Source organism: Cherax quadricarinatus, chromosome 10, assembly GCF_038502225.1.
Source record: "Cherax quadricarinatus isolate ZL_2023a chromosome 10, ASM3850222v1, whole genome shotgun sequence".
NCBI classification, from domain to species: domain Eukaryota; kingdom Metazoa; phylum Arthropoda; class Malacostraca; order Decapoda; family Parastacidae; genus Cherax; species Cherax quadricarinatus.
Genome location: NC_091301.1, coordinates 46,660,323 through 46,686,759, shown reverse-complemented (window position 1 = coordinate 46,686,759; position 26,437 = coordinate 46,660,323). Strand labels below are relative to the sequence as shown.

Below are 26,437 nucleotides of genomic sequence, written 5' to 3'. Positions count from 1 at the left end.
AATATAATGATAAACAAATTAGTGCAGTTATTGTGTTGAATACAATGAGTGTACACTTATACAATATACATTATACTGATCTCACAGGCCACAAATGTTATTAGAAAAGAAAAAAATTAGAAAAGAAAAGAAAAAAGTATAAAAAACGTAAAATAAAAAAATGGGATTTTGCGGAAGTCACTGATGTTGCCGCCACCCGGTCATTTTGGGTCAACTTCCCGCTGCTGTATTTCGGTAAGTACTGATCAGAAAAAAAAAAAAATTTTGTCTTATTACCTTCACAAAAATATACTCTTTAATTCTGTAAGAAAAATTTTTTTTTTTTTTTTCAAAATTTCTTGGACACTGGAGCACCACTTCAGATTTTGGCCTTGGACCCTGAAGGGGTTAACGCTTTGACTGTCACAAGCCCATTTCTGAAACTGTCATTCTATGTCAAAAAATATTCGAAAAATAAAAAAATTATTTTTTCTTACCATAATGTTGGGATTATTTCGCTGAGTGTTTTAAGCCTAAAGTTTTTTTTATGATCATTACTTACCAAGACATAGACGCGTAAAGTTGGCAGAAAATGAGCCACGTATGGCAACAGCGGCGAATGCCGCTCACCAGGTAAACTTTTTTTTTAACTCCCATTCAAAGGTATCTTGCTTTTTCCACTACTTTATTTTTTCAGGTACCTTACGTGGTCTGTGAGACCAAAATAAGGTGCAATGTACATATATACACTCGTTGTATACAAAACAATAAACACACAAGCATAATTATCAATATACTGTTTACAAAACTTGTTTACACAATACAAAATTTTTTATATTACTATTGTTCTATAATATATATACAAATGCACTGTCACTAGACATGCTCCTAGAAGTTCTGCACCTTATGGAACTCTTTGAAACATTGTTTCATACACAATGGTGTTTTACACTCCTCACACATAAAATGAGTGTGTCTGCATTTTTGTGGGCTTTTTTTTTTTTTATGTGCACAGACAAAACACCTTGTCTGAGCAGTTTTCTTCATAGTAGTAGCAGCCAGTTGTGTTAGGTAGTTACCCTAGGTAAATGTGTCATCATTCCTTCCTACTTACCTACCTACCTCTCTTTCTTCATTCTTTCTTTCTTTTTTCATTCTTTCCTTTCTTCCTTCCTTCTGGTTTCTATAATATATATATACATATAGTCAATGAACACTTTCACATAACTGCTATTATCTTCAGCAAGCTTGTGTTGTGTGTGTGAGTGTGTAGACTTCTAAATGTGCTGAGTCAGGGTCTGGCAGTTGTCAAAATGACATACTGTATCATTACTCACTCCCTCTACCGCCTGTCAAAACAATGGGGTCGGATGCTTGATGCTCGCTTCCCCTCCATCCTCCTACCTAATTATCTTTCCTTCTCCTTTTTTCTTCCTTCTCCTTTCTCTTTTTCTCTTTTTTTTCTCCTTTCTATTTCTCTTTCATTCTCTTTTATTCTCCTTCATTCACCTTCTTTCTCCTTCATTCTCCTTCATTCTCCTTTTTTCTCTCTTCTGGTGTCCTGGGCATTGCTTTCGGTCACAAACTCCTCAAAACCATGAAATTGATCTTCACTGACACTTCCATCTGTGTTAGAGCGATCACTCGGGAAGAGAAGAATCCCAGATATGCTGGGGAGTCACATATTTCTTACCACTAGGCATGCTGAACAAGGACTACTGAAATGGCATTCTCACAATGCACCACTGGCTCCCCGATTTTTTTTTATTTGGCGCACAATGACCATGGGGACCCATTCTCTCACATGTGGGTCTACTAGCTTTCTTCTGCTTGATCTGAGGCCACTAGAATTTTGGTGTATTAATATGTCAAACACATTGGCTCGTAAGACATATATATTATCGAAATAGTCAAAGGGTTAATGTAAACATTGTTTTAGCAAATGCACTTTCTTTTAACAGTCTAAACCTTTCTAGGGTTCAGGTATTTCACAGAGCATCACTATCCACAATGTTAAGTAAGCAAAACTATTTTGATGACATTAAAAAATTTGCTATAGCTCTCTGAGAGGGCCAAAGAATGCAACCCTATTTTTCCTTTTTTTTTTTCAGTCCATAAAGTGCAGAAATCAGTAGCACAGTTTCAGGAATATAACCTGCGCAAATTATGATCATCCACTGTACATCTTCCAACTAATTTGGGTGAGTGACTAGGGGAGCTTTGCCCTTAGGTCTATGGACAAACTCTGTGCTTAAAGTTGGTCATACATGCAACACAAACAAAGAAGATACCTGTTGACAGATACCTGTTGTCTAGTTAAGAGTCTTAATATGTCCGAGCAGATTTCAGACTTAACCCTTAAACGGTCCAAACAGATTGACGTTCAAATTCATAGTGCTCCAAAAGTAGATCTACTTTCTTTTACATATTTTCAAATATAAAAAAAAAAAAATGTAGATAAAAGCTTTTTTACACGTTTTCAAATGTAAAACAAAAAAGAAGATCTACATTTTTATATATACTTTCAGATGTTGAAAAAACGTATATACAGTGGACCCTCGACCAACGATGGCATCGATTAATGATAAATCCGATTAGCGATACATTTTAACGCAAAAATTTTGCCTCGACTAGCGCTAAAAAACTCGACTGACACTATTCATTCCGTCTGAAATGCATCCACTTCTGGCCAGTGTTTACAAGCCAGCCAGCCACCGCGGTCGCTTCCAAGCATACAATCGGAACATTTCATATTATCACAGCCTTTTTAGTGATTGCACCTGCAAAATAAGTCACCATGAGCGCCAAGAAAGCTTCTAGTGCCAACCCTACAGCAAAAAGGGTTAGAATTACTATGGATATGAAGAAAGAGATCATTGCTAAGTATGAAAGTGGAGTGCGTGTCTCCGAGCTGGCCAGGTTGTACACAAAACCCCAATCAACCATCACTACTATTGTGGGCAAGAAAACGGCAATCAAGGAAGCTGTTCTTGCCAAAGGTGCAACTATGTTTTCGAAACTGAGATCACAAGTACCCGAAGATGTTGAGAGACTGTTATTGGTGTGGATAAACGAAAAACAGAAAGCAGGAGATAGCATCTCTCAAGCGATCATATGTGAAAAGGCTAGGAAGTTGCATGACAATTAAAAAAATGCCAGCAACTAGTGGTGATGTGAGTGAATTTAAGGCCAGCAAAGGTTGGTTTGAGAGATTTAAAGGGAAGGGAAGTAACCCCGGAAAAGGACTTGCCACCTCAAGTCCTAATGGAAGGGGATTCCCCTTCTAAACACTATGACCATCAACATTCTCCCCTCCTCCCATCCCATCAATCATCACCTGATCTTCAATAAAGGTAAGTGTCATGTAACTGTGCATGTCTTCTTCAGTTTGTGTGTATTAAAATTAATATTTCATGTGGTAAAAACAATTTTTTTTTCATACTTTGGGGTGTCTTACATGAATTAATTTGATTTCCATTATTTCTTATGGGGAAAATTAACTTGATTAACGATAATTTTGACTAACGATGAGCTCTCAGGAATGGATTAATAGCGTTAGTGGAGGGTACACTGTATATGTTTGGACCATTTAAGAGTTAAAACAGCCTTAGCAACTTGTGTTCATGTGGGCTGATGGCACTGGTAAAGATGGCAGACATCAAACCAGCACATGCAGTCTTAACTCTGATTCAGTCAAGTTGGTCTACACCAACAAAGAGAAACTTAACCAACAGTTACATTTCAATCTGGTGCAAACACCATCAAGAAAGACCTAGTTTAATTCTCTAGTAGAGAATTGAGAACTGTGGACACAGACTAGTCTATCAGCATGAGGAACCAAACTTGTAATCACTACATCTCAAATTTTAGATCAGTGAGATGTAGTAATAGTATGTGCTGTAACTGATCTGGACAAAATGCCATTACCTCTTTTCTCAGAATTCATTGGAAATTATTCTTAAGCATAAATTCACTGCAGCATCTCCAACCAATATTCTTGACTTTTATAGGAATAGGGACAGAGGAAGTTGATCTACAGCACAAGAACCTCTGATCACAATTAACATTACTACAACAGATCTAGCTTAACCCTTTCAGGGTCGACAGGCCCTCTCCCAGACTTGTTCTCAGGATCGACAAATTTAAGAAAAAAAATCTTGCGAAAAGATAGAGAATCTTTTCCCGATCATAATGACACCAAAAGTATGAAATTTAATGGAAAACTTATGGAATTATGCTCTCATGAAGTTGGCAGTCTCGACGATGTTTACGTATTGGTGATTTTGCCCACTTTGAGCCCTATTTTCGGCCAATTCCAGTGTATTTGTCGACAAAAATTATAACTATTTCACTAGAACTTCATTTTTTCTATCAAATGAGTACATGAAACCACCCATTTACCGATTTCAACTATCCAATAAAGTGGTCAGAATTTAGAAATTTTGCCAATTTCACACAAATTTCAAAAGATGCCAATTTCCAAATAGGGTCCAGAATAAACAAGAAAGACATTCCTGGTACTAAAATAACATTTCCTCTGTTCATTAGTCACATCCCCACGCTTCTCTTACATTCTTTTGCTTTCCACTTAGAATTTTTATTCTCACAAAAAATAGAAGAGTTACTGTTATGCAGGCTACTGCATTAGTGTAGAAATGGTATAAATAATACCAGCGCACTTGTGAAAGAATACTAGACTCACCAGTTGACGTGCATTGGATGCGTAGCATGATTTGTATACTTTTGAACTTTGGCAAAAATCAAAGATTTCTGCTACTTTGAGCTCAATTTCAAGGTACTTTTCATTGTAAAACCAATCAAAATCATCTCAATTTCTGTAATATGTCTTCCATTCTATAAAATGAGACCAGGAAAACTAGAATACCATCATAAATACCATACGAAAATACAGTGCAAAATCGCTGTTTTAAACCAAAAGCACTGTCAGTTTTTCTTTTTTTCATTACGCACTGTGTGCTGCAGGATTTTTTTTATACTGCGCACACTGACCACATAGACCCATTCTTTCATATGTAGGCCTACCAGCTTTCTCTCACTAGATTTGAGGGCACTATAATTTAGGCGTACTAGTACAGTGGTCCCTCGCTTTTCGTAGTTCTCGGCAATCGTAAATTTCTCCAATCATAGGGGTATTTTCGTATAAACATGGACTCGCTTTTCATAGGTTGACTCGCAAATAGTAGTTCGTCTGAGACGCGTATGCACGGTGTGAGCCAGGGCGGCCTCCCTACCCAGCCAGTCTGGCATTGTTTACCAGTGAGTGAAGGTCCCCTCAAGTGCTCCTACGAAATATTTCATAATATTCCACTCATTTTAGTGCTTGCAAGTATTAAATAAGCTGCCATGGCTCCAAAGAAAGCTCCTAGTGCCAAGCCTGTGGTAAAGAAGGCGAGAAATATGTACAGTGACAAAGTCTTGGGCCATTTTAGGGAAGTGTTAAAGAGACGCCAGAAACAGAGCTCTCTCCACAGTTACTTTGCGAGACAGGACTAGAGTGACTCTCAAGGTGGTCCTAGTGGCATTAAGAAACAGAGAAGAGAAGCAACCCCAGAGAAGCAATTGGTACCTGAGGTGTTGCTGGAAGGGGATTCCCCTTCCAAACTGTAAACAATCCAATCTCTCTCCTCCTCCAGTCTCCTATACACTAAGAAGAATCTCCAATAAAGGTAAGTGTTACGCTGTTAATATTTCATTCATCATTTCCCATTGTATTGTTTATGTACTACATGTATATTTCATGTAAAAAAATTTTTTGTTTTAATACTTCTGGGTGTCAGGAACGGATTAATTGTATTTACATTATTTCTTATGGGGAAAATTGATTCGCAAATCGTAAATTTCGTTTATAGTAAAAGGCTCCAGGAACGGATTAATTACGAAAAACGAGGGACCACTGTACGTCAAAACTCTGGTGCGTAAGCCATACTAGTACGTCAGAAACCCTGAAAGGGTTAAAGTCTATAACTATCATCATAATGCTCAAGACAATACTCATGAGGTGTTCCTGTACAGTTCAGACGCACAACACAACACTCTCAGTCACCTTCGAATCAAAATAAAACCTCAAGCCACCCCAGTAAGAGTATACATCCAACTAGTGCCAGTATACATCCATCCAGTACCAGTGTACATCCACTCAGTGCCAGTATACATCTGCCCAGTGCCAGTATACATCCATCTAATGCCAGTATACATCCACCCAGTACCAATATACATCCACCCAATGCCAGAATACATCCATCCAGTGCCAGTGTACATCCACCCAGTGCTAGTATACATTTGCCCAGTGCCAGTATACATCCATCCAATGCCAGTATACATCCACCCAGTGCCAGTATACATCCACCCATGGAAGATTGACCTAAGGCAGGTAGGTCACCCTCCACTTTCAAGAGCCAAGTATTACTTTCACTCCTGGGTTGTAATTCTTTCAAAAGTCAGATGAAATAACCTAACTCAAGACTTATGTAGGAGACTAGTAACTCAAGACTAGTGTAGCAAACTAGTAACTCAAAGCAATGCTAAATGACTCATGTGTTTGGCATTATTTATAAATGTAACATTAACTATTCTTTACTTTCTGCTCATAAGAAAGGACTATTATTATTGGATCAAGAAGCTTCTCAGGTGGGCCTATATTAATCAGTTCAAAAAAGCACACAAAGCTATGATCACACCACCAGAAGAATGTTGTGCTCCTGAGTCTTGACAGCCCATGTGATACCAGAGTTTATCATGGAAAGTCTGAAGCTGGCAGGTACATCCAGGGTCACTCTAAACTCCCCATATTTCATAATAGTAGTCTCTCAAGTTTCTATCAGAGAATACACATTGCACACTGTAAGGTGTTACAACTGCCATGTACACTACTCATTTCAATGCTCCTCAGGATTCCACCAGACTGCCTTTACTCTAGGAAACACTGAAACCAATAATTTCATTAATTTTTCGCTCCTTTTCTATAAGTCTCCATCGGCTGGGCAATGGAAAGTCTCAGACAGAACTTCTGAGCATCCAACTGGACATGACATCAACTCTGTACAGGATGAAGTTGGTATCCCATCTTGATACAGTATACAACAAAAATGAGGGATATTTTATGTCTAAAATACTGTTGGGTTAATCATGAGGATTGAGGAAGATGATTTTCTAAGCCCTGACATTGGTAGATCTCCACAGGAGCTATGACTCGACCCCTGCAACCACAACTAGGTGAGTACAGAAATATTTGGGTTCCAGATGACTTCTTAATTACTCAACATTGCTTGGGTTTATGTAACCAGAAATTAGTATGACTGGCTATGCATGCAATAATCAGAAATTTTCTGCTTTGCAATAAGATAAGCTTCAGCCAATCCCTAGCTTAATTAAGATGTAGAGGTTTGCAATTGGCCTGCAATAAGAGATCCTCTGAATTAACATGTGAGGAATCATATTTTAAAGTTTCTCACCTGGCAGTATACAGCTGCTTCCACCTTTATTTTGGATGCCCATGGCAGGGTTACTAAAATGATTTGTCAAACCTAAACACAAACTGCAACGTTTTTGAAGAATGAAAAAATAACACCAGGAGGCAGCTCTGATGAAAACTCACACTCACGCGAGCTTTTAAATCTCTGCACAAAATTCAATTTAAACCAGCAAATAATAGAGCCTACTAGACTGGAGAATACACTAGACCTCATCTTCACTAACAATGATGATCTGATAAGAAATATCACCATATCAAAAACAATATACTCAGATCACAACATAATTGAGGTTCAGTCATGTATGCGCGGAGCCCCAGACCGACATAATGAGATTAGTCACGAGGGAGCATTCACCAAATTCAACTTCAATAACAAAAACATAAAGTGGGACCAAGTAAACCAAGTCCTAACCGATATAAGCTGGGAAGATATACTAAGCAACACAGACCCCAACTTATGCCTAGAACAGATTAACTCGGTAGCACTCGATGTATGCACAAGGCTTATTCCTCTAAGAAAAAGGAGGAGTAGATGTAAAACAGAAAGAGACAGGCGCTCCCTTTACAGGCGACGGAAAAGAATAACAGAGCGGCTAAAAGAGGTCAATATATCTGAAATGCGTAGGGAGACACTGGTCAGAGAAATAGCAAGCATCGAACTTAAGCTAAAAGAATCCTTTAGGAGTCAGGAATCGCGGGAAGAACTAAAAGCCATAAATGAAATCGAAAGAAACCCAAAGTATTTCTTCTCCTATGCCAAATCAAAATCGAGAACAACGTCCAGTATTGGGCCCCTACTTAAACAAGATGGGTCCTACACGGATGACAACAAGGAAATGAGTGAGCTACTCAAGTCCCAATATGACTCAGTTTTTAGCAAGCCGCTAACCAGACTGAGAGTTGAAGATCAAAATGAATTTTTTATGAGAGAGCCACAAAATTTGATTAACACAAGCCTATCCGATGTTATCCTGACGCCAAATGACTTCGAACAGGCGATAAATGACATGCCCATGCACTCTGCCCCAGGGCCAGACTCATGGAACTCTGTGTTCATCAAGAACTGCAAGAAGCCCCTATCACGAGCCTTTTCCATCCTATGGAGAGGGAGCATGGACACGGGGGTCGTCCCACAGTTACTAAAAACAACAGACATAGCCCCACTCCACAAAGGGGGCAGTAAAGCAACAGCAAAGAACTACAGACCAATAGCACTAACATCCCATATCATAAAAATCTTTGAAAGGGTCCTAAGAAGCAAGATCACCACGCATCTAGAAACCCATCAGTTACACAACCCTGGGCAACATGGGTTTAGAACAGGTCGCTCCTGTCTGTCTCAACTATTGGACCACTACGACAAGGTCCTAAATGCACTAGAAGACAAAAAGAATGCAGATGTAATATATACAGACTTTGCAAAAGCCTTCGACAAGTGTGACCATGGCGTAATAGCGCACAAAATGCGTGCTAAAGGAATAACAGGAAAAGTCGGTCGATGGATCTATAATTTCCTCACTAACAGAACACAGAGAGTAGTCGTCAACAGAGTAAAGTCCGAGGCAGCTACGGTGAAAAGCTCTGTTCCACAAGGCACAGTACTCGCTCCCATCTTGTTCCTCATCCTTATATCCGACATAGACAAGGATGTCAGCCACAGCACCGTGTCTTCCTTTGCAGATGACACCCGAATCTGCATGACAGTGTCTTCCATTGCAGACACTGCAAAGCTCCAGGCAGACATCAACCAAATCTTTCAGTGGGCTGCAGAAAACAATATGAAGTTCAACGATGAGAAATTTCAATTACTCAGATATGGTAAACATGAGGAAATTAAATCTTCATCAGAGTACAAAACAAATTCTGGCCACAAAATAGAGCGAAACACCAACGTCAAAGACCTGGGAGTGATCATGTCGGAGGATCTCACCTTCAAGGACCATAACATTGTATCAATCGCATCTGCTAGAAAAATGACAGGATGGATAATGAGAACCTTCAAAACTAGGGAGGCCAAGCCCATGATGACACTCTTCAGGTCACTTGTTCTATCTAGGCTGGAATATTGCTGCACACTAACAGCACCTTTCAAGGCAGGTGAAATTGCCGACCTAGAAAATGTACAGAGAACTTTCACGGCGCGCATAACGGAGATAAAACACCTCAATTATTGGGAGCGCTTGAGGTTCCTAAACCTGTATTCCCTGGAACGCAGGAGGGAGAGATACATGATTATATACACCTGGAAAATCCTAGAGGGACTAGTACCGAACTTGCACACGAAAATCACCCACTACGAAAGCAAAAGACTTGGCAGACGATGCACCATCCCCCCAATGAAAAGCAGGGGTGTCACTAGCACGTTAAGAGACCATACAATAAGTGTCAGGGGCCCGAGACTGTTCAACTGCCTCCCAGCACACATAAGGGGGATTACCAACAGACCCCTGGCAGTCTTCAAGCTGGCACTGGACAAGCACCTAAAGTCAGTTCCGGATCAGCCGGGCTGTGGCTCGTATGTTGGTTTGCGTGCAGCCAGCAGCAACAGCCTGGTTGATCAGGCTCTGATCCACCAGGAGGCCTGGTCTCAGACCGGGCCGCGGGGGCGTTGACCCCCGGAACTCTCTCCAGGTAAACTCCAGGTAAATACATTCTGTAGAGCATTCACTGAACTTAATATCACCTGGTTTAGGGTCCTAGCCAGCTGGTAGTTGGTTACGAAATACAACTGAGTATACCCTAGAGAGAATAGAAAGTAGATGATGGGGCAAACTGAGCAGTTTATTTACTGGGGGTAAAAGGAAACCTACATGAAGACAAAGATGGCAGAATATCTGATCTCGGTCTGAAAGCCTCATCAGCAGAATACACATAGTGAAAAGATTACAAATTTGATAGTGTTGAGTGGGCAGGGAACAAGCAAGTATCAGTCCTAGGTGTCACAGAGAGAGTGTAGGGCTTTAATATATTACATCTAGTTGACAGGATAAGGGATGCATCAGGTTATTTGTGTATTTCTGAGTAAATGAAACATTGTTATGTATTGGCTTGATGTGAGTTTGGTGATTATGTCTGGTTGTATTTTACCTTTTGAAATGTTGAATTTTGGTACTTGATCCATAATCAACTCTTCTATTTTCCTCTTTTATGGAACTTTCATTTTTTATGGTGGGGTTAAAGAATTTGACATGGAACAAGGCAAGGATTTCTTGTGCATATCAAGCTGACCATTTATGTTCAGCAGTCCTAGCTTAGAGATACTGATCAGTCTCACCCATGTACACCGACTTAGTATCATGTAGCAATTGTAAGTTTATGTGGGTCAGATTGATGATAATCTCTCACCTAGAATAACTGAACACAATTAACCCTTAAACTGTGGGATACAGTGGACCCCCGGATTACGTTGTCATTGGAATTCATAACATTCGGAATAAGTAATGTTTTTTCATCAAAATACTGGCTCGGTGATCGTCACTGAACTCAGTACAGTGGACCCCCGCTTAACGATCACCTTCAAATGCGACCAATTATGTAAGTGTATTTATGTAAGTGCGTTTGTACGTGTATGTTTGGGGGTCTGAAATGGACTAATCTACTTCACAATATTCCTTATGGGAAAAAATTCGGTCAGTACTGGCACCTGAACATACTACTGGAATGAAAAAAGTTCGTTAACCGGGGGTCCACTGTATTAGTCATTCATCCCGAACATGTCCTCATGGTTTGAGTGGTCCGACACACCATTTTAAATACAGTGGACCCCCGCATACCGTTGGCCTTACATAACGTTAAATCCGCATACCGATACATTTTATCGCTAAGATTTTGCCTCGCATACTGCTAAAAAACCCGCTCAACGCTGTTCGTCCGAGACGCGTCTAATGTGCGGCCTGAGCCAGCCTCACACGTTCCACCGGTGGCATTGTTTACCAGCCAGCCTCCGCGGTAACATCCAAGAAGCATACAATCGGAACATTTCGTATTATTACAGTGTTTTTGGTGATTTTATCTGCAAAATAAGTGACCATGGGCCCCAAGAAAGCTTCTAGTGTCAACCCTACAGCAATAAGGGTGAGAATTACTATAGAGATGAAGAAAGAGATCATTGATAAGTATGAAAGTGGAGTGCGTGTCTCTGAGCTGGCCAGGTTGTATAATAAACCCCAATCAACCATCGCTACTATTGTGGGCAACAAAACGGCAATCAAGGAAGCTGTTCTTGCCAAAGGTTCAACTGTGTTTTCGAAACAGAGATGGCAAGTGATGGAAGATGTTGAGAGACTCTTATTGGTATGGATAAATGAAAAACAGATAGCAGGAGATAGCATCTCTCAAGTGATCATAAGTGAAAAGGCTAGGAAGTTGCATCAGGATTTAATTAAACAAATGCCTGCAACTAGTGATGATGTGAGTGAATTTAAGGCCAGCAAAGGTTGGTTTGAGAGATTTAAGAAGCGTAGTGGCATACATAGTGTGATAAGGCATGGTGAGGCTGCCAGTTCGGACCACAAAGCAGCTGAAAAATATGTGCAGGAATTCAAGGAGTACATAGACAGTGAAGGACTGAAACCTGAACAAGTGTTCAATTGTGATGAAACAGGCCTGTTTTGGAAGAAAATGCCAAGCAGGACCTACATTACTCAGGAGAAAAAGGCACTCCCAGGACATAAGCCTATGAAAGACAGGCTTACTCTGTTGATGTGTTCCAATGCTAGTGGTGATTGCAAAGTGAAGCCTTTATTAGTGTATCGCTCAGAAACTCCCAGAGCGTTCAGGCAAAAGAATATCCTCAAGGCTAATTTGTGTGTGCTGTGGAGGGCAAACAGTAAGGCATGGGTCACTAGGGACTTTTTCTATGACTGGTTACACCATGCATTTGCCCCCAATGTGAAAGATTACCTAACTGAAAAGAAATTAGACCTTAAGTGCCTCCTGGTGTTAGACAATGCCCCTGGTCATCCTACAGATGTGGCAGAGCGACTTTATGGGGACATGAGCTTCATTAACATCCAGGTACCCATTATTACTGATGGGTGAACACTGACAGCAGGTGTCTTATGGAAACACCTCCCTAATGTTTTCCAGCCATACTGGAAGAGATTCAAACTCCGGGCCTCAGTGTGTGAGCTGAGTGTACTAGTAATCGAGCTACAGGTGTGGGAGGTATGGTAGCCAGCCAGGCCACCCCACCCACATGTAATATACAATGACATTTAAAGTGCTCCAGAGTGACAAAATGCATATACAGTACATCCATAACTTACCTTAAAATATTTGTAGTCTTAATGTAGGGTGAGAAGTGAGTAGTATTTATTTGAAGGAAGTCAGGTATGGTAGCCAGCCAGGACACCCCACCCACACATAATATACTGCAACATTTAGAGCGCAATAGAGAGGTAAAATGCATATACGTACAGTACACCCATTACTTACCTTGAAATATTTGCAGCCTTAACCCTTTCAGGGTCTGTCCCGTAGATCTACGGCTTTACGTTCAGGGTCCAAACCGTAGATCTACGCCATGAGTTCAGCTCACTCTGATAAACTGTGAGTGGTACATTTGGGCCTAGATATGAGAGAATACATCTATGTGGTATGTGTGCACCACATAAAACAGATCCTGCAGCACACTGTGTATAATGAGAGAAAAAAAATGAAATCATGATTTTTCGATTAAAACAGCAACTTTGCAGTGTTTTTTCGTATGCTTTTTATAGTTGTATTTGCGATTTCTTGGTCTCATTTGATAGAATGGAAGACATATTACAGAAATAGAGATGATTTTGATTGGTTTTAGCACTGGAAATGGCTTGAAACTGAGCTCAAAGTAGCAGAAATGTTAAATTTTTGCCGATATCCAAGAGTAAACAAACGACCTCACACGTCTAATACACGTCAGCTGGTGGGTCTAATATACATTCACAAATATGGTGATGATATTTATACAATTATTACAGTATTGCATAACAGTAAATCTTCTATTTTTTGGTGTGAATAAAAATTCATTATGTGAATAAAAAATCAAAATGGAATTTATTTGTAAAGCCTCAAAACATAACTAATGAACAGAGGAAATGTTAGTTTAGTGCCAGGAATACCTACATTGTTTATTCTGGACCCTATTTTGAAATTGGAATATTTTGAACTTTGTGTTAAATTGGCCAAATTAACAATTTCCGATCACTTTATTTTATAGTTGAAACAGTTGACTTGGCGATTTCTTGTGCTCAATCGATAGAATAGAAGTAATACTAGTGAAATAGCTAAGAATTTGGTTGACTGGAATAATGTAATTGGCCTAAAATGGGAGTCAAAGTCGGCAAAATCGCCGATTCGTAAATATCGCTGACACATCAAAATTCGCAAGAGCATAATTTCGTCAATTTTCCACCAAATTTCGTACTTTTTGTTTTATTACCTTCACAAAAAGATTCTCTACGATTTCATAAGAAAAAATAACAAATTTTTTTTTTTAAAATTCTTGGACACTGGTGCGTGACTCCAGATTTGGGCCTTGGACCCTGAAAGGGTTAATGTAGGGTAAGAGGTGAGTAAACAAGGCAAAATGAATTAACGAGAGGGAAAGTGAACGAGTAAACAAGAGATAGGAGAGATGCAGAGAATGTAAACAAGCAGACGAACACATCTGGTTGTGGTTCATACACGTTCATCTACACCTAGCATCACATATTTATGTTAATTTATCCTACTGTGGGTGTATTTACCATGCTTATGTGTTATGTAGCATGCTTAATATATAATTTTTAAAAAAATATCATAGATGGATTAATGAAAATGTTTATATTAACATAATATACAACATTTAGTGTACCTCAGAGTGATTATTATTGCATAGTATTATTATTATCAACATTATTAACCCTTTGAGGGTCGACAGGCCCTCTCCGAAACTCGTTCTCAGGGTCGGCCAAATTTAAAAAAAAAAAAAATTATTTTCTCTTATGAAAAGATAGAGAATCTTTTCCCGATCATAACGACACCAAAAGTTTGAAATTTGATAGAAAACTTACGGAATTATGCTCTCGCAAAGTTAGCGGTCTCGGCGATGTTTACGGATCGGCGATTTTGCCCACTTTGAGCCCCATTTTCGGCCAATTTCACTGTACTAGTCGACAAAAAACATGAATATTTCGCTAGATCTCCATTTTTTCTATCGAATGGGTGCAAGAAACCACCCATTTATAAATTCAACTATCCAGTACAGTGGTCAGAATTTAGCAATTTTGCCAATTTCACACAAATTTCAAAAGATGCCAATTTCGGAATAGGGTCCAGAATAAACAAGAAAGACATTCCTGGCACTAAAATGACATTTCCTCTAGTCATTAGTCACGTCTCAAGGCCCCTCTTATATTCTTTTGCTTTCCACTTTGAATTTTTATTCTCACAAAAAATATAAGATTTACTGTTATGCAGACTACTGCATTAGTGTAAAAAATGGTATAAATATTATTGGTGCACTTGTGAAAGAATATTAGACTCACCAGTTGACGTGTATTGCAAGCTTGGCACGATTTGTTTACTTTTGAAGTTTGGTAAAAATCGAACATTTCTGCTACTTTGAGCTCAATTTCAAGGCACCTTTCATTGTAAAACCAGTCAAAATCATCTCAATTTCAGTAATATGTCTTCCATTCTATAAAATGAGACCAAGAAAACTAGAATACAACAATAAATACCATACAAAAATACACTGCAAAGTCGCTGATTTATTAAAAAAAATGGAAAAAGTTTTTTTTTTCTCATTATGCACCGTTTACTGCAGGATTTTTTTTAGACTGTGCACACTGACCACATAGACCCATTCTTTCATATGAAGGCCTACCAGCTTTCTCCCACTAGATTTGAGGTCGCTAGAATTTATGAGTACTAGTACGTCAAAAACCCCTACGCGTAAGACGTACTAGTACGACGAAAACCCTCAAAGGGTTAATATGGCATCCTCAAGACTAATAAGACACTCTCAATGATTTTAATGTGTACCTGCACCCCAGCACAGTGTGGAAGTTTATTTAGGTACAGGTACACATAAGTATAATTAACAGAGTACAGTGGAACCTCGGTTTTCGTTTGCCCTGGTTTTCATCAAATTTGGTTTTCAATGACTTTTTTCATCAAAATATTGTCCCAGTTTTCATTCATCATCTCGGTTTTCGTCCACTGTACCAAACGTGTCATCTGCTCGCATCCACACGAAGCATCCCATGCATGCATTCTGAGCCAGTCTGGCTTTGTTTCTCATCAAGTGAACAATACCTTGCTCATTCATACGAAACATGTAATAATCCATTGCTTTTTGTGCTTGTTTATTGAGTAAGACTGCTAAATAAGCCACCATCGGGCAAAAGAAAGCTCTGAGTGCCAGCCTTTTGATAAAGAAGGCGAGACACACGATAGAATTCAAAGGTGGTAGAGGGTGGTAGTGGTTGTGATGGTGGTAGTGATTGTGGTAGAGGGTGGTAGTGATTGTGGTAGAGGGTGGTAGTGATGGTGGTAGAAGGTGGTAGTGATGATGGTAGAGGATGATAATGATGATGGTAAAGATAACCTCTCCTCTCCTCGCCGTCTTCCATATGCCATCAAGAATCTTCAATAAAGGTAAAATTAATTTAAATCTTCATTTATCCATTTCATTATTGCTTTACATTTATTTCTCATTGTTTTCTGTATGTAAAACTATAGTTATTCTCGTAAAATGTATTTTTTGTTAATATTTGGGTATCTGGAACGGATTAATTGAATTTACATTATTTCTTATGGGAAATATTGTTTCATTTTTCGTCGAATTTGGTTTTCGTCAGACTCTCTGGAACTAATTAAAGATGAAAACTGAGGTTCCACTGTATATATAAAACATGATAGAACTTTAAAACACTTGAAATTTTAAGTTTCTAGACATAATGGAGAAACACGGTGCTCACAGAGAATGTAAACAAACCAGGTGGGGCACAGTGACCATATTAGAAAGTCAGGTGGGGGAGCTGTACAGCAAGTTTCGGTCATAATTTGAAATGTCCGTATTAGCAGAATGCCACAAGGCGAAATGCCATAAATTGGGGCCCTACTGTATAAGGGAAGCAGCATCCCAGTGTTTTGTGCATATCTAGTAAACATCTTTTGTTGACATACTCTGTAACAAGACTCTGTGATTAAATTTCTACCTGTTTATTCTATTTCTAATTTACTGCAGTCTTTCTCATGGATTTTATGCACATCTGTGCATCATGAGTGAGTTTTTAAACCACTGAGTACACAATTACTTATTTTCTTAGGGTAATGACACACTTTTGCTCCAGTAGAATTAAAAATATTTATGGTTTTGCATATATTTTGGGTAATACTGAGTTTAGGTCCTTCTGGGAATTTATGGATAATTTATAAATTAAAATGGTGAATGTTAATTCACTTCTGCAATGCAGATTGTCAGTTGTATTTATTGCAAACTGCAAAAACAAAAATGTACATTTTGGGTTAAGAGTCATTAGTGAAAAATGATCTAACCTAAAATAACTCACCCAAATGAAGCATAAAATAACACAACCAAACCTAACCTAAAATATCCAACCCAACCAAATCTAACCTAAAATAATACAATCAAACCAAATATAATATAATGCAACCAAACCCTGCTTAAAATAAAACAACTAAACCATTCCTAACCTAAAATAATACAACCAAACATAACCTGAAGTAATATAACCAACCTAATCCAAAATAATGCAACCAAACCCATCCTAAAATAACACAACCAAACCTAACCTAAAATAATACAACCAATCCTAATCTGAAATAATACAACCAAACCTAACCTAAAATAACACAACCATACCTAACCTAAAATAATACACCCTAACTTAACCTAATATAACACAACCAAACCTAACCTAAAATAACACAACCAAACATAACTTGACCTTAAAAAAAACTGCACACGAATAAGTATTTTCCCGGGACATACATAAGTTGTTTGAACTGCGAGGACCTAAACTCTACATTAACCCATTTGTATTAATAATTTAGGGTCGGTTGCCACTGGGTTGCTTTAACTTTCTTATTAATTTTTTAGTACTGAAGACAGTGCTAGTTCATTTTTGAAGTTTCTGTATCAACCACTGTCAAAGAGCCAAGTGTTTTGAACCATACTTTAACATTCTAAGTGTTGTGCACTACAAATACTGAGTGCACTACACAGTCATCTGAGTGAACTACAGTCTGAGTGCACTACACAGTCATCTGAGTGAACTACAGAGTGCACTACACAGTCATCTGAGTGTACTACAGTCTGAGTGCACTACACAGTCATCTGAGTGTACTACAGTCTGAGTGCACTACACAGTCATCTGAGTGAACTACAGTCTGAGTGCACTACACAGTCATCTGAGTGTACTACAGTCTGAGTGCACTACACAGTCATCTGAGTGTACTACAGTCTGAGTGCACTACACAGTCATCTGAGTGAACTACGATCTGAGTGCACTATACAGTCATCTGAGTGTACTACAGTCTGAGTGCACTACACAGTCATCTGAGTGAACTACAGTCTGAGTGCACTACACAGTCATCTGAGTGTACTACAGTCTGAGTGCACTACACAGTCATCTGAGTGTACTACAGTCTGAGTGCACTACACAGTCATCTGAGTGTACTACAGTCTGAGTGCACTACACAGTCATCTGAGTGTACTACAGTCTGAGTGCACTACACAGTCATCTGAGTGTACTACAGTCTGAGTGCACTACACAGTCATCTGAGTGTACTACAGTCTGAGTGCACTACACAGTCATCTGAGTGAACTACAGTCTGAGTGCACTACACAGTCATCTGAGTGTACTACAGTCTGAGTGCACTACACAGACTGAGTGCACATACATACAGTCACAAGATTGCAATTCATCTATTCTGGTCAGAATTATGATTGAAAATAATGTTAATAATTGGCTGAATATGCAGGTTTACTGTAAGCAGCATATACTGTAAACAGCATACATTGTAAATGGTAGTATACAAAGGAAGGGTAACCTGCTATATCTCTTCTACTCCTTTCAAAATTTAGTTTTAGGAAATAACTAATTGAAATTTTACGTTATAATGCTAAGCATTTACCATTTCTTTTTTCGTCGACAGTAAAACTGTAATTAACACACGTGTACTATGTAGGTCAAACTCTCAAGGCTTGGCACTAACTTAATTTTCACATCTGTTTTTTTTTTTTTTAACAAACTGATACAATACCATAGTGACCTAACATTTCCTATATGCATTCTCAATCATTAGACTCATAAAAATAAGCATTTCAACGATGATTTCTTTGAGTGATAAATACTGTCACCTGAAAAAGTTGTGGTATAGGTAGTCCATTCCTACTGACACTTAGAGTGTTATATATTACCCAGAATGCTGTGCATACCATGGACTTTTCAAAATCATATTTTCAGAATAAGGAAACTGATTTTTTTACATAAAGCCTTAGAACATGGTATAGTACAGATATGTTAAAGACATTTAAACTGTCTGGAAAGAGAAATAAGGACTATTTCAAACTTTTCTGGAAAATTTCAATGATTTTCTTATCAGTGCTAAATTTAAGAGTGAAGGAAAGATGGAGGGTTAACCTTGAGGATAAATATCAACTTAGAGAGAAGCCATTTTATATAATAAATAAATAAATGAATAATAAATATATATATATACAGTGGACTCTCAGGTAACACCTTTAATCCGTTCCAGAGAGCCAGCCTTTAGCTGAATTAATTTTCCCCATAAGAAATAATGGAAATCCAATTAATCCATTCCACACACACAAAAGTATTAACCCTTTCAGGGTCCAAAGGCCAAATTTCGAAGTGCACACCAGAGTCCAAGAATTTTCAAAAAATAATTTTGTTATTTTTTCTTATGAAATGGTAGATAATCTTTTTTCTGAAGGTAATAAAACAAAAAGTACGAAATTTGATGGAAAATTGACGAAATTATGCTCTCATGAATTTTAATGTGTCAGCGATATTTATGCATCGCCGATTTTGCCAACTTTGACTCCCATTTTAGGCCAATTACCTTATTCCAGTCCACCAAATTCTTAGTTATTTCACTAATATTAATTCTATTCTATCGAATGAGCACAAGAAATCACCAACTCACCTGATTCAACTACAAAATAAAGTGACTGGAAATTGGTAATTTGGCCAATTTAGTGCAAAATTCAAAATATTCCAATTTCAAAAGAGGGTCCAGAATAAACAATGCAGGCATTCCTGGCACTAAACTAACATTTCCTCTGTTCATTAGTTATGTTTTCAGGCTTTACAAATGAATTCCATTTCGATTTTTTATTCACATAATGAATTTTTATTCAAACCAAAAATAGAAGATTTACTGTTATGCAATACTATAATAATTGTATAAATAATATCAGCACATTTGTGAACGTAAATTAGACCTGCCAGCTGGCGTGTATTAGACGTGTGAGGTCATTTGTTTACTCTTGAACATCGGCAAAAAATTTAACATTTCTGCCACTTTGAGCTCAGTTTCAAGCCACTTTCAGTATTAAAACCAATCAAAATCATCTCTATTTCTGTAATATATCTTCCATTCTATCAAATGAGACCAAGAAATTGCAAATACAACTATAAAAAAACATGCGAAAAAACACTGCAAAGTTGCTGTTTTAATCGAAAATTACAGTCTCAGTTTTTTCTCTCATTATGCACTGTGTGCTGCAGGATTTGTTTTATGTGGTGCACACATACCACATAGATGTATTCTCTCATATCTAGGCCCAAATTTACTGTTCACAGCTTATCAGAGTGAGCTGAGCTCGTGGCCTAGATCTACGGTTTGGACCCTCAACGTAAAGCCGTAGATCTACAGCACAGACCCTGAAAGGATTAAACAAAATAATTTTTTCTACATGAAATATACATTTCCCTACACAGAAAACAATGATACATGCACAATAAACAATACTGAAATAACACTTCCCTTTATTGTGGACTTGTTGATGAGGGATGAGACGGGAGGAGGGGAGAAGATGAAGGTGTACTAGTGTTTGGAAGGGAAATCCCCTTCCATAAAGACTACAGGTAACAAATCCTTTTCTGGGGTTACTTCCCTTCTTGGTTTTTTAATGCCACTGGGAACAACTTGAGAGTCACTGGACCCCTGTCGCACAAAATATTTGTCCAGAGAGCTCTGTTTCTCGCATCCCTTTAAGATTTCCCTAAAATGGGACACAAGAGTGTCATGTACATGTTGCCAATACGGCTTGCAACAGCTGTGTCAGGATAATATTCCTCCATAAATGCTTGCAACTTTGTCCACAATGTACACATTTCCTTAATCTTTGATAAAGGCAACTTCCTCCATCTCTCTTCCTCCTGCTCTGAAGCACATTCCTGAGCTGTGATCTGTTGCTGTTCCACCTGAAGCTCTTGCAGCTCTGTAGTGGTTAGCTCTTTATCGTTGTCCTCCATCAACTCTTCCATATCCTCACCACTAACCTCCATCCGCATGGACTTCCCCAGTGCCACAATAGATTCCACAGCAGCAGAGGCTCCTCAGGGTTAGCCCCAAACCTTTCAAAATCCCTCTCTTGTACACATTCTGGCCACAATTTTTTTCCAAGCAGAGTTCAAAGACCTGCAAGTCACTCCCTCCCAAGCCTTACCTATAAGGTTTATGCAATTGAGGATACCGAAGTGATCTTTCCAGAACTCTCTTAGGGTCAGTTCAGTGTCTGAGGTCATTTCAAAGCACTTTTGAAACACTGCTTTGGTGTACAGTTTTTTGAAGTTTGAAATGACCTGCTGGTCCATGGGCTGGAGGGGAAGAGTGGTATTAGGAGGCAAAAACTTCACACTCATGAGCTCAACTCCCCCGCAATTTGCTCTTGCAAGTCGTGAGGATGAGCAGGAGTATTGTTCATTACCAGGAGGCACTTGAGTGACAATTCATTATCCAGGAGGTACTTTTCACAGTGGGGCCAAACACATCACAGAACCAGTCAAGATAAATATCCCTAGTGACGCATGCCTCATTGTTTGCTCTCCAAATCATACACAGTCTAGTCTTGACAACATTGTTTTTCTTGAACACTCTGGAAGTCTCAGAGTGATACACGCGTAAAGGCTTCACTTTGCAATCCCCACTAGCATTACTACAAGACATAAGAGTTAGCCTTTCATAGGTTTGTGTCCCGGGAGAGCCTTTTCCTCCTGAGTAATGTAGGTCCTGTTTGGCATTTTCTTCCAAAACAGGCCTCTTTTGTCACTTGTTAGGGTTTTAATTTTTCAGTGTCTATGTATTCCTTAAAGTCCTGCACATATTTTTCAGCCACATTTTTGTCAGAACTGGCAGCCTCACCATGCCTCATCACACTGTGTATGCCACTACGATTCTTAAATCTCTCAAACCAGCCTTTGCTGGCCTTAAATTCATCAGCAGCAGCACTATTTGGAGGCATTTTCTTAACGAGATCCGCATGCAACTGCCTTGCCTTTTCACATATTACTAACTGAGAAACACTATCTCCTGATAATTGTTTCTTGTTTATCCACACCAATAACAGTTTCTCCACATCTTCGAGTATTTGTGATCTCTGTTTTGAAAACATACTTGCACCTTTCGTAACAACAGCTTCCTTGATTGCCTTTTTGCTGGCCAAGATAGTAGTGATGGTTGAATGGGGTTTACTAACCTTTCCAACTCCAAGATATGCACTCCACTCTCATACTTTGCAATTATCTCTTTCTTTATTTTGATAGTACACCTCACCCTTTTTACCACAGGGTTGACACTAGAAGCTTTCTTGGGGCCCATAATGGCTTATTTAGCAGTAACAAGCACTAAAAACACTGGAATAATACAAAATATATCGCAGGTACGTGTGGACATCCTCACTGACTTTGTAAACAATGGCACACTGATTGGTACACAGAGTGAGTGGCCAGGCCCGCTCAGGCCACGCGGACACTTTCGGGACGAAAGCCCTTAGCCGAGTTATTTGGAGTTAGCTGAGCCAATATTTTTATGCCAAAAGCGAGCCGTTAGCCGATTTTGGCATTAGCCAGTTAGCTGGTGGTGGTAATAGTAGCAGTAGTAGTACGTATGTGGTGAGGGGCTCTTGATCTAGGGAATTTGATCTGTGCTCCAGGTCCCTAAATTAATAATAATAATAATAATAATAATAATTATTATTATTATTATAATACGTACTAATAATAATGAAAATACATAATAATGTATAATATAATAATATAATATATAATAATAATAAAATAATATAATAATATAATAATAATAATAATACATAACAGAACAATAATAATTATAATAATAATAGTACATCTATATATGTACTGCGTATAATTTAGTTTGACAACACCACCACCAGACAGCAGTGTCAATCAAAACAATGGTCACCAGTGCACATGTGCTAACGGAGTTGCCCTCAGGGTGCAAGGAATTCTCGTGATTTCCTTACGTTTTGTGCAGTTAATTCACCAGATTTCTTTCTTCTGACCATGGGTCCCAGGAAAGCAAGTGCAATGGACAGTGCCAAGAAGAAAAAGAGGACGATTTGCATGGAATTAAAGCAAGAAATGATTAATAAGCACAGACTAGGTACGAGGGTTGAGGACTTAGCAAGTTGAGTACAAGTGTAGCCTCTCTACTATATGTACAATACTAAAGCAGGAGGAGTCTATAAAGGCTGTAGTGCCAGCAAAGGGCATTACAGTAATTTCTAAGCAGTGGACCTCTGTTAATGAAAAGATGGAAAACCTGCTGTTGACATGGTTGACGGGGAAACAGCTCACAGGAGATACATAGTGTAGTGAGATAAACATAAAAATTGTACATAACAGTTCTTAAGATTATTATTATTATTATAATCAAGGGGGAAGCGCTAAACCCATAGGATTATACAGCGCCTGGGTGGAAGGTATTCAGGCTTAATTCGGGGAACTGAAGCACAGATCCAATTCCCTAAATCAAGAGTCCCTCACCATCATCAAGGAGCCTTCCTTGAGGGGCAGTTCTTAAGAAAAGTGTGAACTCCTGACAGAATATGCCGCTCTGCATTTCTTCTCCAAGGTATAATGCCCTATGTACATCAGATCTAATTCAGTTAGCCTCACAAATTCCATTTTCTCTTATAACACCTCTGATGTTTTTATAGCGAGAATGTGAGACCACTCTTGACCACAATCCTCCTCCCTCCACTGTCCATGTAATGACATTTTATTCATTCTAGAGTGTATATCAGGTTTCTATGTTATTTATATTGTTTATTATGTCATATTAGATGAATTGTGACAGATAAATAAGCCATAGAGTTGATATTAGAGTTAATTTGTCATGCCTCCCAAGAGCAGGAATTCAGCTGGAATGAATTAATTGCATTTCAATTAATTTAAATAAGGAAAATTGACCCAGCAAACAAACAAATCAGGATACGAACAAGTCCACGGAACAGATTAAATTCATAACCCAAGTTTCCACTGTGTGTATGTATATATATATATATATATATATATATATATATATATATATATATATACATACAGTGGACCCCCGCATAACGATCACCTCCCAATGCGACCAATTATGTAAGTGTATTTATGTAAGTGCATTTGTACGTGTATGTTTGGGGGTCTGAAATGGACTAATCTACTTCACAATATTCCTTATGGGAACAAATTCGGTCAGTACTGGCACCTGAACATACTTCTGGAATGAAAAAATATCGTTAACCGGGGGTCCACTGTATATATGTATGTATGTATGTGTGTATGTATGTGTGTGTATATATATATATATATATATATATATATATATATATATATATATATATATATATATATATATATATATATATATATATATATATATATATATATATGAAAGATGAGGTGAATCATAGAATTGATGAGGGAAAAAGAGTGAGTGGTGCACTTAGGAGTCTGTGGAGACAAAGAACTTTGTCCTTGGAGGCAAAGAGGGGAATGTATGAGAGTATAGTTTTACCAACGCTCTTATATGGGTGTGAAGCGTGGGTGATGAATGTTGCAGCGAGGAGAAGGCTGGAGGCAGTGGAGATGTCATGTCTGAGGGCAATGTGTGGTGTGAATATAATGCAGAGAATTCGTAGTTTGGAAGTTAGGAGGAGGTGCGGGATTACCAAAACTGTTGTCCAGAGGGCTGAGGAAGGGTTGTTGAGGTGGTTCGGACATGTAGAGAGAATGGAGCGAAACAGAATGACTTCAAGAGTGTATCAGTCTGTAGTGGAAGGAAGGCGGGGTAGGGGTCGGCCTAGGAAGGGTTGGAGGGAGGGGGTAAAGGAGGTTTTGTGTGCGAGGGGCTTGGACTTCCAGCAGGCATGCGTGAGCGTGTTTGATAGGAGTGAATGGAGACAAATGGTTTTTAATACTTGACGTGCTGTTGGAGTGTGAGCAAAGTAACATTTATGAAGGGATTCAGGGAAACCGGCAGGCCGGACTTGAGTCCTGGAGATGGGAAGTACAGTGCCTGCACTCTGAAGGAGGGGTGTTAATGTTGCAGTTTAAAAACTGTAGTGTAAAGCACCCTTCTGGCAAGACAGTGATGGAGTGAATGATGGTGAAAGTTTTTCTTTTTCGGGCCACCCTGCCTTGGTGGGAATCGGCCGGTGTGATAATAAAAAAAAAATATATATATATATATATACATATATATATTTTTTCAAGTCGGCCGTCTCCCACTGAGGCAGGGTGGCCCAAAGAGAAAGAAAATCCCCAAAAAGAAAATACTTTCATCATCATTCAACAATTTTACCTCACTCACACATAATCACTGTTTTTCAAGAGTTGCCCAGAATACAACAGTTTAGAAGTATATACGTATAAAAATACACAATATATCTCTCCAAACTGCCAATATCCCAAACCCCTCCTTTAGAGTGCAGGCATTGTACTTCCCATTTCTAGGACTAAAGTCCGGTTATATAAAATAACCGGTTTCCCTGAATCCCTTCACTTAATATTACCCTGCTCACACTCCAACAGATCGTCAGGTCCCAAAAACCATTTGTCTCCATTCACTCCTATCTAACATGTTCACGCACACTTGCTGGAAGTCCAAACCCCTCGCCCACAACACCTCCTTTACCCCCTCCCTCCAACCTTTTCGAGGATGACCCCTACCCCGCCTTCCTTCCCCTACAGATTTATACGCTCTCTATGTCATTCTACTTTGATCCATTCTCTCTAAATGACCAAACCACTTCAACAAACCCTCTTCAGCCCTCTGACTAATACTTTTATTAACTCCACACCTTCTCCTAATTTCCACACTCCGAATTTTCTGCAGAATATTTACACCACACACTGCTCTTAGATAGGACATCTCCACTGCCTCCAACTGCTTCCTTGCTGCAGCATTTACAACCCAAGCCTCACACACATATAAGAGTGTTGGTACTATTATACTTTCATACATTCCCTTCTTTGCCTCCAAAGATAACATTTTTTGCCTCCACATATACCTCAATGCACTACTCACCTTTTTTCCTTCATCAATTCTATGATTAACCTCATCCTTCATAAATCCATCCACTGACACATCAACTCCCAAATATCTGAAAACATTCACTTCTTCCATACTACTCCTCCCCAATTTGATATCCAATTTTTCTTTATCTAAATAATTTGATACTCTCATCACCTTACTCTTTTCTATGTTCACTTTCAACTTTCTACCTTTACATACATTCCCAAATTCGTCCACTAACCCTTGCAATTTTTCTTTAGAATCTCCCATAAGCACAGTATCATCAGCAAAAAGTAACTTTGTCACTTCCTATTTTGTATTTAATTCCCCATAATTTAATCTCACCCCTCTCCTGAACACCCTAGCATTTACTTCTTTTACAACCCCATCTATAAATATATTAAACAACCATGGTGA

The 26,437-nt window shown here is 38.7% G+C and overlaps 1 protein-coding gene across 4 annotated transcripts in view; it reads right to left on the bottom strand.

Moving 5' to 3' along the window:
- Window positions 1-26,437, bottom strand: part of LOC128688068 (calcium/calmodulin-dependent protein kinase type II alpha chain-like) — a 247,364-nt gene that overhangs the window by 159,762 nt on the left and 61,165 nt on the right. The gene's annotated exons all lie outside the window — the stretch shown is intronic.